Genomic DNA, 14,186 nt, shown 5'->3' on the forward strand with positions numbered 1-14,186 from the left:
GTGGAGACCACGGATAGCACGGCCTATCACCAGCGGCATGGGGTGACCACTTGAGCGAGGGTGACAGGGAAAAAGGCCGGGACAACTGTGTCGAGAGCGGCCTCTGACCTTGGGGCACAGGGAGTGGGCAGACTGAAGGACCTGGAAGCATTAGAGGACTTCTGGAAGGAAATCTCTTGGATGAAAGGTCAGCTCTGTGTCCCAAAGAGTTAGGTAACTGTTCCTGTGACCCCTGGAGGGTTGAAGTTGGTGGTGGTGGAGGGAAAAGTACGACTGGTTTCAGCAGTGAGGGCCTGGGTGTCCATAAGTGGGATGGTTGGTGCCTGGGGAAGGGAGCACACCATGGCCTGGGGCAGGGAGCTCAGGGCACTGCCATGTAGCTGAAGCACTGGGTGGAATGGGGGTACACAGTGGCAGATGACTGGTGGAGGTACAGGCAGAAGAAAGGAGCCAGGCTGGGGAGTCAGGGGCCCCAGCACCAAGCCCTAGCGGTGGCAGTTGGGAGAGTGATGAGCAGAGGAGTGGCTGTGCTGATGAAAGTAGACAGAGATGCCCCGAGTCAGAAACCTGGAGCCCTGGGAACTCTATGGGAAATGAGAACAACCCTCGCCGCAAAGGGGTGAGTAAGCATGAGGGCGGAGTGTAGGTGTGTGCACAGAATCTTAGAGCTGGAAGGGATCTTCAATGTCATTTAGTTCCACCCCCGAGCCATGAAATCTTTCAGTCTTCCACTGACCAACTGAGGACACTCAACTCTACTTGGACACCTCAAGGTACGGGGAACTCACTCCCTTCAAGGGGGCTCATCCTATAGAAATGCTCGAGCCTCCCAGACGGCCTCGATAGCCTGGCGCCCCGACCTTGGTCCTGTTGAGTGGGCCGGCCTCCACTCGGCGGCGGCACCTGGCGGGGGTGGCGGGTGGCGTGGGGCTTGCGGCGCGGATGGGCCGGCGCTGCTGTCCCCAGCCCCAGTGCTGAGGCAGGCAGAGTGCAGTGGGCTCTGGTGGAGGTCGGGAGAACTGCAGGGCGAAGACCGCCGGGGGCTCCGCGGGCTGCCGGGGGGAGGCACTTGACACCGGCCGCGGGAGAGGAGGGGCTGCTGTCCCTGCGGCCAGTGCTGGATGCGGGGACCCAGCGCAGAGGCAGCTCCAGGTAGCGGGGCGCCCCGCGGGGGGAGGGCTGCCGCAGGCCCCCGGCGGAGTGGCCGGGAGAGCGGCCGAGGCGGGGTTCCTGGGCCCAGCGCAGGCTCGGGGCGCAGCGAGGTCCGGCCCTCCGACCCGCAGCGTGCGGGGAGCCCCCCCCAGCGGGGGCGTAGAGGCCGGGAAGTCGGGCCGAGGGCGCTAGGACCGGCCGCGCGCCCAGGCCGCTCCCGTCGCGGCGCCCCGGGGCCCCCAAGTCGGCGCTGCCTCCCGGGCCGGCTCCGCAGCGCCAGGGCCGGGGCCAGCGCGGCCGCGGGGGGCGAGCAGCGGGCGGAGGCCTGGGCCCGCGGGCGGCCGGAGGGAGGGAAGGAGGAAGGCGGAGAGAAGGGGTGGGAGGGGGGGACCCGGCGGAGGAGGCGGAGAGAGGGAGCGCGACAGCGAGCGGAGGGAGGGAGCGAGCGAGGCAGGCAGGCGGGCCGGGAGGGAGGGAGGGAGGGCGCGCGGGCGGCGGCGGCGGCGGCGGCGGCGGCGAGAGCAGAGGACGAGCCGGGACGCGGCGCCGCGGCACTAGGGCGCGCAGCCGGGCCGGCCCGACCCCACCGGCCACACGGTAATGAGCGCCGCTGCTGGCGGCCCGGGAGGCCGGCCCGGAGGCGGGCGGGGAGGAGGGGAGCCGGGCGGGGGCCACGGCGGCGGGCAGTGCCCGGCTCGGGGCACGCTCCCGGACCCCCGCAACTCGGCGCCGGGCGCTCGCGGAGCCAGGGCTGCGGGCGGCGACGGCGGGCCGGGCTGGCCGGGGCGGCGCGGGGGATTTGAGGGTTTGTTTATGTCCCCGCGGGCTCCACAGGCGCCCCCTCCCGTCCCGCCAGCTCCCGGCGCGTAGCCCCCTCCGCGCCCCCGCCCGGCTCCGGGCTCAAGTTCAAGTCTATACAATGCCGCGGGGGGCCTCCTCCGCCGCCGGCCTCAGCCGCGGTGCCCCGCTAGGCGCTGCCGCAGGGGCCCCGGCCTGGCCGCCCCCGCCTTCCGGGCCCTGCCCCCGCCCCGGGGCCCAACCTGGGGCCTGCGGCCGGGACGCCGGAGGGCGCGGACCCCGACCCGGAATAATCGGCTCCCGCCGCGGCCCGCAGGGAGCGGGGGAGGGGGGCGGGGGCCCGGCCCCGCGCAGGCTCCGCGGTGGCGGCAGAAAATGGCAGCCTGGCACGACCCGGCCCCCCGCCCCTCCCCCCGGCTCCCGGCCCTCCTCGGCCCGGCGGGGCGGGGGACCCGGGAGGCCCCCGGGGGCGGGCCGAGGGGTGATCTGGGGGCCGGACCGGGGAACGCTGCGCAGCGATCTTCCTCCGGCCACCTGTGGCTGGGGGAGCGGGGTGCCAGCGGATCTGGGAGGGGCTGCGGGGGTGGGGAGAGTGCCACTTGGGGGGCACACCTCTCCGCGGAGAGTCGGGTGGCGCGCGGGGGGGACGTCGTGCCTGGCTCCTCCCTGCCCCCGCCGCGGGCCGTGGGAGCCGGGGCGGCGGCGGCGGCGGCGGCGGCGGCGGCGGTGGTGGCGGCGCCGCAGTGTGGGGGCGGGGCGGGGGCGGGCGAAGATCCCGGGCCGGGGCCGCGGGGGCCGGAAAACGCAGGGGTGGGAGCCTCAGGGCCTGGGCCCGGAGCGTGGCTGGTGGGGACGCCCTGGGTCGCCCCCTGCAGCAGCACCCACCCCCCTGCACACACTCAACACGCACGCGGACACACTCACGCACACGCACCCCCGCTGGGCCGGTGCAGACGTGTCCTTGAAAGCTTCGCATCCGCACGGTGAAGGACGAGGCCTCGCCGAGGCTGCGGATCGGGGTCTTCGGCCCCACGTCCCAGCGCCCCGGGAGACCCCAAGCTTCCGAGCCGCAGGCGGCCTCGGTCCGTGTCCCGCCCTCACCCCAGCTCCCCTCCCCCTCCCTCCTCCCTCCCCCTCGGCTCAGACGGAGCTGGCAAGGGTCCAGGGCCCGCCCCTGGCCTCCCCCAGCCCCCCATCGCTGAGGCCCGCGGCCCTCTAGCTGCCAAACTGCTTTTCGCTTTCCTGGAGGCTCCCTTCTTGGGGGCACCCACTCCCTTCCCTCTCACCCCCATTAGTTCCCCCGTTTCTCTGCATCCCTTCTGTCCTTCCTCCACTCTCCAGTGCAAAGGCAGTTGAGTAGGTGTTGGCCCCTTGGGTGGGGAGTGAGGGGCTCACTGGTTCTCAGGGGCTCTCTTCCCCAGCTCGCGAGAGGAGCCCCCTGTGGTTGCACCTTGACCCAAGATGGCGTCCTGTACCCAGCTGGGCAGCTCTGGCCTGTGTCAGGCAGGGAGGAAGGGCCCGGGCCCCAGAGCCACACAGCTCGCCCCCTTCCAAACCAGAAGGGACAGGAGGCTGCAGGAGAAGAGCCGGCCGCCCTGTGACCCAGCTTGCCCCTTGCTGCCGTGCCCAGAGACTGCCATCACCATCCCTGGGGGACTGTTCAGTCTTCATGTTTCACCCTGGGCTGCCAGCGCTGAACCGGCCTCCTGGGCTGGCGGGCTGCGAAGGGATCCTGGGATCAGGTGCTGCTCCGCTGTGCCTCCTCCCTCCCAGGCAGATGTGACAGCTGCAGCCGGGGAAGCTTTTCTCTTTGGGCGATGCTGGAGAGCTAGGACTGGCCTCTGGGATTTGGGGAGCCCAGCTGTCAGGCGGACCCTCTTTGGGCTGCCCCCTCTGCTGGCAGGGGTCGTTTCCTGGTGGTTTCCTGAGCTGCCTGGGTTTGGAGGCTTGGGCTGTTAGGAGTTCCTGCTAGGTTGCTGGGGCAAGGTGGTCCCCCTCTGCTTCCAGGTCCCGTTGAGGCCCTGGTTGGGCTGTTTGACAGGGAGCTCTGTGAAAGCGTGAGTCTGTGTGCGTGTGTGTGCATGTGTGCACATGTGCTGCACGCAGTCAGTGGCCCAGGCAAACTTGTGTGGCGGGTCTGGCACCTGCCCGCCTCCCTTCCCGGGCCCCACTCGTCTGGGCCCTGGCTCCCTCTCCAGCCTCTTGTCCAGCTCCTTGGGGCTTGTCTTCAGCTACTCATCAAATGCACACTTCCTGGCTCGGGTAGACCAAGGCTCTCCTTGTCCTCCTTCCCAGGCTTGTGGGCCTGCAACAGGAAGCCGACCTTAGAGAAGGTGAATTCCTTCTAGACTCAAGGAGTGTGGTCCACAGTGCAAGGGCTGCCCCCCGCCCCCCCCCCCAACCCCGGCACTGGAGAAGCAGAGAAGAGGACAGCCATGCCATGTGTCAGGGTGTCTGCGGACGGGATTCCTCTGTGGGGTGAGGGTTGGACTGCAGCTTGAAGGTCCATTCCAGCTTTTAAATTCTATGGCTCTGATTCTAGTGGTGGAATTTCAGACCCAGGAGTGGGGGCGGGGTGGTCTCGCCTCACAGAGATAATCAGGAATGGCTTCCAAGGAGAGGAGGCCTGAGTGAGAGCAGGGCCTCCTGGGGGCTGGGCCTTTGAAAGGAGAGGGTGGGGTGAGGGGTGAGGGCCCTTCAGGAGACAGGTTTGTCACGTCTGACTCCACAGGAGTGTAAAAGTGCAGCCTCTGGTTAAGCCTTCGCACGTGTGTGTCCTTCTGTAGGTTTACGTGTACACTTGTGTGTGTGCGTAATTTCTGAGGTTTCCTCCCTGAGTCCAGTTTGCGGTGAGCTCCTGCGTTCCTGTGGACCTTCTTGAAGCTGAAACTCCAAGCTCCTCATCCTTTCTTGGTCTCTCTGGTGACCGGGCCGCATCCAGGAGCCCACCCAGAGTCATCTATCTCACTAGAGCCAGAGATGCTCCCAGTGCTTTCCCTAGCACAGTCACACATCACCGCCATTGGGCCTCTGAAAAAGCCTGCAAGGGAGACAGACAAGCTATAAAATACTTGCCCCGGGTGACCTGGCCGGGAAGAAGCGGGGCCAGGCCTGCCCTCTGGGGAGCTTAGACTGTCTCCTGCTCCAGCTCTCCCGGGCTCCTGCGCTGCGTGTTGGTCTCTCCTCTCAGTTTGTGGTCTCCACGGGACCTTGCCCTGGCCGCCTCTGGTCCCCCATCAGACATTCTGTGGGGTTTCCACGAGTGTCTGCTGGACATCTGTGTTTGCGTCCCTGTCCTCCCCCGAGTGGCAGGCTTGGTGCCCAGCTCTCTACTGCTTGCTACTGCTCTGCCTTCCCCGAATAGCCATCGCCTACTTATAAGCCAGTTCCTTAGGCTCAAGCCCTCCTGAAAAACCTAAATTCTTCCCCGGATTCCATCAAGGCTCCTTTTTGTGGGAACCAGATAGAAAGGGGACTCCGAGAACAGTCTTGCCAGCTCTCTAATGGCCATCCTTGACCTGAAACGTTACCGTTAGAATCCAAGCCCTAGAGTTTAGGGCTGAAAGAGAACTTGAAGCTCTGAGAACACCTGGAGCTGGGTTGGGGGCTGTTTGGTTGTGGAGCCAGGCCCGGTTTCTTCCAGGGCTGGGAGTGCTACCCAGAGCCCAAGGCCGGAAGGGCCAACTGTGTGCCTGTCACATGTTCCCCTCCCTCGGCACTTCCTGCCACCTTCCACTCTCTTGAGCCTGGGGTCCCTGACTTGGTGCCCGTGTCCTCTTCCCCCATCCCATGCCCCATGGATAGTTGAGTGTGTCTCTGGCCTGTAGCTTGGGGACAGGCAACAGTTAGGGTCACGGAATGGCCTGTGGGAATTGTTTCCACTTCCGTTCTGGTGTCTAATGGATGGTAGTGCCGGTCAGGAGCCCGACTGCCCTTGGAGGCTGGGCGTCTCTGTGGGCCTGTGCACTCTGCTGCTCCTGAGCAGGGCTTAATAGTAAACGAAAGGCGCCAGATTCCTTTCCACTCAAATCTTGAGGGCTCGTTTTCAGTCATTTCTCTCTTTGACTCTCTTCCCTCAAGAAAAACGTACCAAATCCGAGATCCGTGCAGTGTTGGAGATTCGCGTGTGTGTCTCCAAGCCTGCCTCCCCTTGGCTAAGTGTGTGGGCAAGCCAGGGTGTGGTGCACGTGTGTCTGTGCATATTTCTGTGTACGCGGCCTGCAGCCGCGTGGGGACAGAGAGCCTGGACATGAGCTTGCACATGAGCCTGTCTCCAGGCAGCCGAACAGAGGGCCCCGGAATCAGAAGGAGCGGCGTTCGGACGCTTCACAGTTGTGGGATCTGGGGTAGCGCAATTTCTCTGAGCCTCCAAGTTTCCTCACCTGTAACGTGGAAACAAGACCAGGCGCTACACATAGGTTGTTGTAAGGATTAGCTGAGATAATGCCGCTTCCGCTCTTAGCAGAGTGCAGGCGCTCAGCGTTAGCGTGAGTAGCGTCATCATTTGGGCGGCTCGTGTGGCCTGGCACTGCAGGAAGTGCTCTGTGAAGTCTTGTCCACCTTCCTGCCTTTCTTGCAAAATCTTGGACAGATGAGGAAAGTGCTGATTCTGACTGAAAAATCTTCGGAGGTGGGAGGCTCCTCAGTGCCGTTTAGGAGTCCGTTCCAGAGTTTGACAGATCGCACTGTCAACAGGTTGTCTTTGTATCTACCTTAAACCCCTTGTGCTACAGTTTCAGCTCTTTATTCGGATTCTGTCCTGAGTTCAGTCTGTTTGTTGCCCTGTACCAGGGTCTTGCTGGGCAAGACCCTGTGCTGAGCTTTGAGGGAGTTTAGGGTGTGCCCAACTAATTAATGACCACAGACCAAGGTCGAGGGAGAGGGAGAAATAAAACGCTCAAAGGACAGTGAGGTCACAGCCAACTGGAGGGATCAGGAGAGGCTTCCTGGAGGAGGTGGCTCCTGTGATGATCCTCAGAACACAGAGGTGGGGCTTCCAGACCAAGGAGAGGAAGCCAGGCTGTCGGGGACAGGGTGGCTGGAGTGTGGCGGAGACTCCAGGGCGGTGAACAGGGCCTCGGAGGCAGCCTGAGGCCCCACGCCGATTTGAGGGGAGTGGGCCCCTGTGCTCTGTAACTCCCGTGTGGCCTGTGGAGAATCGCCTAGAACTTCCCTGCCTGTGGCTGTGAGGGACGGCAGGGGAGACTGAGGGACGAAAGGGAGGGAGGGGACGGGGCCGGCTGAGCTCATTTGGTATAGGATCTTGATTCCTTTATATTCTGCAGACTAGAGCTTAAGAGCTCAGACTTGGAGGGAAACAGAGTTTAAATTACACCAACCCTGGGGGGTCGTGACCATTAAGGGGAACGCCAGCGGGGCAAGGTCTCTGTCAGTGATGGCAATCATGATGTGAATGGGCGGAGGAGGGTCCCTGGCCTGGCCTCCCAGAGGTCTCCGTGCCCCGTTTGTGCATCCCCTTCCCCGGGCCGAGGCACCCCAGCGTCCAGAACATTCCTGTAAGGGCTGCAAGCACAGCGAAAGGGGACGTCAGCAGACCCTGACTCCACACTGCCCTCTTCCCTCCCTCCTCCATGTGCAGCTGAACGGAGCCCCCAGCTTGGAGGGGAGGTGCCCGGGCTGGCGGCCATGCCCCTAGGTGTGGCTGCAGGTGCCTGACAGGCCCCGGCAAGGACAGCAAGTGGGCAGGGCCCGCCAGGCCACATCTCCCTTGCTGATCACATAGCAGGCCTGTCTGGAGGACAGTGACAGGGGGAGGAGGTGTGGATACCTGGGGCTTTCCTAGCTGCATCCCAGCAGGGAATGAAAAAATTTTTTCAACTGTAGCTCAGCAATGCCCACTCCCATCCTGCTCTGGTCCCCTCTGACCTCCAAGGTTTCCCAGCCTTATTTACATCTGCAATCAGATTCCTATTTTCTCTTTCCTGAGGTCATGGCCCTGCTCACTGTCATCCTTATTGATCTTCCCTCTCTGTTTCTGTTTCAAATGTCAAGGTCATTTTTAATTCTGAGCAGTTGTTAGCTGCCCCCGTTTGGATGTACAGAGGGGATGGAGGACCACCTCTCACAGCTCGTAACTGGAGGGCTGCAACTTGGGTGTCCTGACTCCTAATCTAGTGCTCTTCCTGCTTTGCGGCTGTGTGGACGGATCCAGGGGTCAGTGGGGAAGATGTTCCAGACCTAATAGATCAGCTAGAGCCCGGTGTGCCAGCGGTCCTTCCTTGAAAAGGTTAAAAGATGCTCAGAGGGGACATTATGGGACGGTGGGGTCAGATCTGTGGCTTACTGAGCCATGGGTCGAATGTGGGCCCTATCATGGTGAATGTCCGGGAACGCCTGGGCTGGGAGGCTGGGGGACCTGGGAGCCTGCCTTCCCTCAGAGGTTCCCCAGAGGACACCAGGAGGGGCAGGCGAGGGCGCTCGGGCCCATGCCAGGCGGCTGGGATCCTCTGGCACTCCAGCAAGCAGAACCTGTTGGCAAGGGGCTTCTTGAGGAATGGTCCTTTGTGATTAATTTTGTAGATTCTGAAAGGGTACCTAAATTTGTGGATAAAGAGGAATCTAATCAGATTCTCCCAGTGGCTTTGAAATGAGATGGGAAGCGTGTCTATTCTGACATGTTAGATGTCCGTGATATGGTGCAGAGTGTGATCTCATTTTCGTAAAATTCCTTTAAAATACACGCCAGTGTGCACACTTATAGGCTAGCAGATGCTTAGAAAAAGTCGTTCTGGAAGGATAACCCAGCAAACGTGTCAGCAGAGGCCTTGCCACTTTACTTTATACACTTTCGTAACCTTTGCAAAAATATAAAGGCGCATGCATTCCTTTCTTAATGACCACAACAAAAATAAAACCACACTTTTAAAGCTTCTGGATAAGAACTTATAAAAATTTGAGTCACCCTTGGGCTGGAAGGGTGGACTTTTTTATAATGGATACGAAACTGGCTTGGAGACTGACAGCAAAGGGTGGGGCTACTCAGGTACTTGTCTTTTCTGGAAAGGTTGCAGGGAGATTTATTGCAGACCCTGAGGTCTCCAAGCGAAGGCCTGGCCTGGTAGGGATTGGGTGAGAGTGGAAAACAGGCAGCTGGCAGCACCCCGGTTCACTCCAGGGCAGCAGACCAAGTTCGCTTTATAGGACGGTGACTGGAAACTCTCAGTTCTGACCCAGGATGGGAAACAAATCATTGAGGATCTTCCCTGAAGGCTTCAATCTCGTTGCTGTTGTGACCCAAATGGTCTCGGTGTGGACCTCAGGTGACCCAGCCCTGGCATGGCCTGGGGAGCCACGTGCAGGGAGGACAAAATGGGGCTTCAGGAGGCCCCTCCAGGGGTGGAGGGGATGCCTGGGAAACTCGTCTGGCATGTGGGCTCAAGCTGTGCCCGCCTCTGTGATCTGGAGGCCCAGGAGCAGGTGGCAGTGACCCAGGTGACAGGGTGGAGAGGTGAGGAGGGGCAGATATAAATTCCTCTGCCTGTTGCTTGGCAATAGTGCCCACCTCCCCCTTCCACAGTCCCGTCCCCCAGCCACTGCCCATGGGCGCCATCTTGGAGCTTGCTTTGCCCTCTGAGGCTGCCCCTGGTAAAGACAGCAGGAGAAAGGGTGTGTGGACTTCTCTGGCCCAGCCCCGCCCCACTCCGCCCCTGCAGTGAGGCAGGAAGATAAATAAAAGGACAAGAGCTGGTCCCTCTGCAGACCGCCCCCTGCCCCAGGCTGCTAGGGGACAGACGTGCAGTGCAAAGAAGTGACCACGAGGCAGGCAGTCCTTGATTTGCATCTCAGCCCTGCTACTACCATAGCTACAGAGGGACCTAAAAGTCTCTGAGCTGCAGGATTTTCATCTGTGAATCAGGGATAAGAATCACATTCACATCTTGCTGGTATTGCTTGAATCAAATGAAATACGGTGTGAAAACTGTCAGCGCTGCACCCAGCACATAGTAGGTACTCAGGAGGTGTGAGTTCTTTTTCTCTGAGTCGGGTCAGGACAGGGCTGCATGAGGGTGAATCTGGGGACCTGGTGAGGTGACCCCGTTGGAGGCCCCCTTGCCTTCCAAGACCCCACAAATGTTGCCTGTCATCCTCATCACCCCTTAGGGGTCGCAGGGCCTCCACTTCCTTTGTAAAGCCACGATTTGGCTGGTTGATCTCTGAGTGCTCCGGCCAGCCCCGGCCATCTGCTCTCTGGGCCTTGAATCTTGATGTACTCCTGTCAGTTTCCTGAGAGTCCAAGCCCAGTGGGGACTCAGTAGGTCCCCCAAGCCCTGGGCCCTCGCCCTTCCTGCCCTCTGCTCTCTTTGGGTCCAGAGCAGGCAGTGGCCTCTCCTCTGGTTGCTGGGCCTGCTGGCAGGGCTGGCTCTGCCCCCTGGCCCACAGGCATGGGAGGGTCTTGACCACAGCCGGGCCTGGGAGCTGGCACACAGCACTGGTTCCTAATGGTTTTATTACCAGCAACAATGTGGTGCTTGTTGCCATCCTCTCACAGGCCTGTGGTTCCCAGCCCAACTAGTGGTGGCCTGAGGGCCTGCCTGGTACTGGAAGCCCAGCTGGAAAGCCCAGTGGGGCAGGGCAATTGCCTCTGCATTTTCTTTTGTCAACACCCTCTGTGCAGCCTGGACTCTGAGATAGCGTGGTGATATGCTGGGGCCCCAAGCTGGCAGGCCTGGCAGCTCTTGAGTTTTCTCTCCAGAGGGCCCTTGCTTCAGCTTCACAGATAATGTTTATCTATTCATTTATTAAAGACCTACTATGTGTCGGGCACTGGCTACAAAGATAAGAGAGACTGAGCTGGTTCTCAAGGACCCCGCAGGGGAGATGAGGGTCTGGCAAGGTGACCATTACATCGTAGGTGGGTGGAGAGAGCTCTGCAGCGTGTACCTGGAGCATTACGGGGGCTCAGAGAAGGGACATCTCATTCAAGGGGGGAGGGAAGAGCAGGAAAGGGTTTCTAAAGGAGGTGAGGCTGGAGCTGAGTCTCAAAGCGTAGGGGGCAGTTAGCCAGGTGGTCCAGGGCATTTTCTCCCATGATGTGGTGGGAGTGATGGGATATGGGGGATCATGGGATGTGAGGCTGGAGGGCTGGGCCGAGCTGGACCACGGAAGGCCGGGATGTTACCCATTCGTCGACGTTGGCCTTGGAGTAACGTGTCCATATTTGCGTCTGAGGAAGATCATCCCGGGGCGTCAAGGAGGAGCACTTGGGCAGCTGAGGCTGGGGTCGGGGAGCCCAGGCAGAAGGCTGGTGCAGGAATCCAGGGGAGCCGCAGTGCAGGTGTGGAGGAGGGCTGCTCTGTGAGGCATTTAGGTGGGAGTGACTGGGTGATGGAGAGGGTGAGGGGAGCTGGCTCAGCCCGCCGCGTGGGTGGAGGTGCCGTCCGTCCGCTGAGAGGGCTCGGCTGGAGGGAGTCTGGGAGAGATCTTCCCGTGGGAGGCAGGGCTAGAGTTGGGACTTGAGGGTGGTTAGGATTTGTGCAGGCGGAGCCTGGGCTGGGCCGGGCTTGCAGAAGAGGGAGGGCCTGTGTCACCAGGCCTGGATGTGGGGACCCAGGAAGGCGCAGGGTCCAGGTGATGGATTAGAAAGGCAGGCGCATTTTATTCCGTAACTGGTAGCAATCCCTGCAGATTTTTAAGGACGGAAGTAACGTAACCAGGCATTTGTACCACGTACATTGGGCATACTGATGTTTGGGGGGGGCTTGAGCAGGGGCTTCTGCTTCTCAGGTGCTCCCCCGAAAGATGAGCTGCAAGGCCTAGACCCTGTTCCTCAACTCCCTGCTGCACAGCCTGGTCTGAGTGTCATCACCCTCTGACAGTGGTATGTGAATTGCAAAGTTGCCATCCGCCCTGGGTTTAGAGGCAGGTCTGCCAGTGTAGGAGGGGATAAGATGGGCACAGCAGTTTTGGTAAACAAACAGAAAAGAAACAAAAACTGTTTCTCTAAAGTAGGAATGTGAGTCTTTTGTGTGTCACAGGAAGAGCTGTTTCCAAAGAATTTCTAGAAAAATGGCGTGAACCAGGTCAGCATCACTGAACCCGGGCAGAGGCAAGAGGCGGCGTGGCATTGTGCCAGGGCCACCAGGCTCGGTGCTGAACAGACAGTGGTTTCACCTTGGCCCTGCCACCTCCTAACTGAGTCCTCCTCAGGAAGATCGCTTCACCTCTCTTAGCCTCAATTTTGCCGTCTGCAAAGTGGAGACAACCTTCCAGACTTGTGTCATTTGTTTGTTTGTTTGTTTCAAACACTGCTTCTTGCCCTAAACTTGGATATTTTGTGTCATGTGTCTTTTAAAAGAATCCTTCTACAGTTGGCCTCCCTGGTATTTGCGGATTAAAATTCAGCTGTGCCTGGTCCCTGTCTGGCGCTGAAGAGGCACAGCCCCCCACCGCGCACGCCCCTCTTCCGCTGTCTCACATGCCAAGTTTCCTCTTGCTCTTTGCCTCCCGAGAGGCCTGACCCCCCCCCAGTGGGTTTTGAGTTCCACGTTCCTGGGAAGCTCCACTTATCATGTTCCATTGACTCTCTTGTTCCCCAAACCTGGGTCACCCCAGTGTATTTGAAGAGCATCTGCTGAGCTAAATGGGAACTAGGGGAGGAGGTCAGTTCCTTGTCTCTTTTTAATGGAGGGGAGGGTCGGGTCTGTGTAGAGCTGCCCATGGCTGTGTGGAGAGCAGAGGACGAGGGAGGGAGAAGCTGTGACCCATCCAGGGCCTGGGCGGACCACGGCTAGGACCTTGCCCAGTAGCTGGCTTCTGTGCCAGGGAAAGGGGTGCAGGGCCCTGGTGGAGTCTGGGAGATGATCTCAGGGTGACCTCGGTCTGGATGGGGAGGCCAGCTTCCTCTGTGATCGGGCACACGTGGTGGCCATTGGGCTGTTTTGTGGCCCCTGTGACATGCAGCCATGGCCACGGGGAGACCTTGGAGGCATCTCTGCTCTCCGGAGGAGGCTGGGTGGGAAGCTAGCTCCTCAGCGGGGGCTCCTGTGGAGGTGGCGTTGGCGAGAAGGCCTGGGCCGGAGTCAGGCTGTGCCTGGCGGGGGATAGGGTGGGTGGGGACCACTGTCAACTTGAGTGCGGAAACCAGTGTTTCCCTGGTTGCACCCCTGTCACAGGGGCACCCTCTGGAAGCTGGTGTGTGTGGACCGAGGGTGTGGTGGTGTAGTCACACGGAATGTACAGCATAATTAATCCGGCATACCCTTAATGGCATGCAGAATTGTGCTGCATGCTAATTAGGTGTACATGGTGAGCAGTTCACGTAACGTTTCTGTAATTGGTATTAGTTTTGCAGAGGCGAACTGCGCTTATGTGGTTTGTTTCTTCTTGCTGCGTTAGTTCTCTAGCACAGGCAATTCCTAGCTCTTGGAGGAATTCTACTGCAAATGTTTGTTTGTAGGGCAATGTTTTGTATTTTCTCTCAGAACAATGTTATGAATGGTTATGAGGTTCCCAAGCTGGTTTCCAAATGCCTCTTTGGCCCACACTTTAGGTGAAATGTGCGACGCGTATGCGGGGAGGCCTCGCCTGGGATCCTCCTGCTTCAGGTTCCTGGAGCCTGCCTGCATGTGTGTGTGTGTGTGTGTGTGTGTGTTTGCGCACACAAACATGTCTTTCTGCATGTGTCTGTGTATGTGAGTGTGCCCGTGTGGGTCTGTGTCTGTGTCTCTGTGTGTGCCTCTGACCCCTGAGGCCACAGTGGCAGGTTAAGGGTGCTGGTAAAGAGGTTATTTATTCTGGTTGCGAAGGCCCTTGCGCTGGGGGATTAGGGGAGGCCTCGCGGCATTAGCTGGGAGAGAGGACACTGGGTCAGGCCACAGCAGCCGTTCAGGAGCCAGCGAGAGCCATTCCTGGGCGTTGTCTGAAGTGAGAGTCTAGGTTTCTTAAGGACACTTCACTGGCCTTTCACCCTAATTAATGACATACTTTTTTCTTTTTGAATTTTTGCATTTAATTTTATTTATTTTTTTATACAGCAGGTTCTTATTAGTTACCCATTTTATACATATTAGTGTATCTATGTCAATCCCAGTCTCCCAGTTCATCCCACCCCCACCCCCACCCCTGCCGCTTTCCCCCCTTGGTGTCCACACGTGTGTTCTCTACATCTGTGAATGAGGTACTTTTTAAAAAAAATTCATATTTATTGAGCGCCTACCATGTGCCAGGTATCACGCTAAACACTCGACTCAAATTCTGTCATATCTTAAAATAGACTC

The 14,186-nt window shown here is 59.8% G+C and overlaps 1 protein-coding gene across 1 annotated transcript in view; it reads left to right on the top strand.

Annotated features, from left to right (window-relative positions):
- The first annotated feature begins 1,643 nt into the window (after positions 1 to 1,643).
- DNMT3A (DNA methyltransferase 3 alpha) overlaps positions 1,644 to 14,186 on the top strand; it is a 98,147-nt gene continuing 85,604 nt past the window's right edge. The window contains exon 1 of the mRNA XM_060026990.1: positions 1,644 to 1,749. The gene's annotated coding sequence lies outside the window, so the exon portion shown is untranslated. The remainder of the gene's footprint in view (positions 1,750 to 14,186) is intronic.

The sequence above is a fragment of the Delphinus delphis genome, chromosome 12, assembly GCF_949987515.2.
Source record: "Delphinus delphis chromosome 12, mDelDel1.2, whole genome shotgun sequence".
Classification (NCBI taxonomy): Eukaryota; Metazoa; Chordata; class Mammalia; order Artiodactyla; family Delphinidae; genus Delphinus; species Delphinus delphis.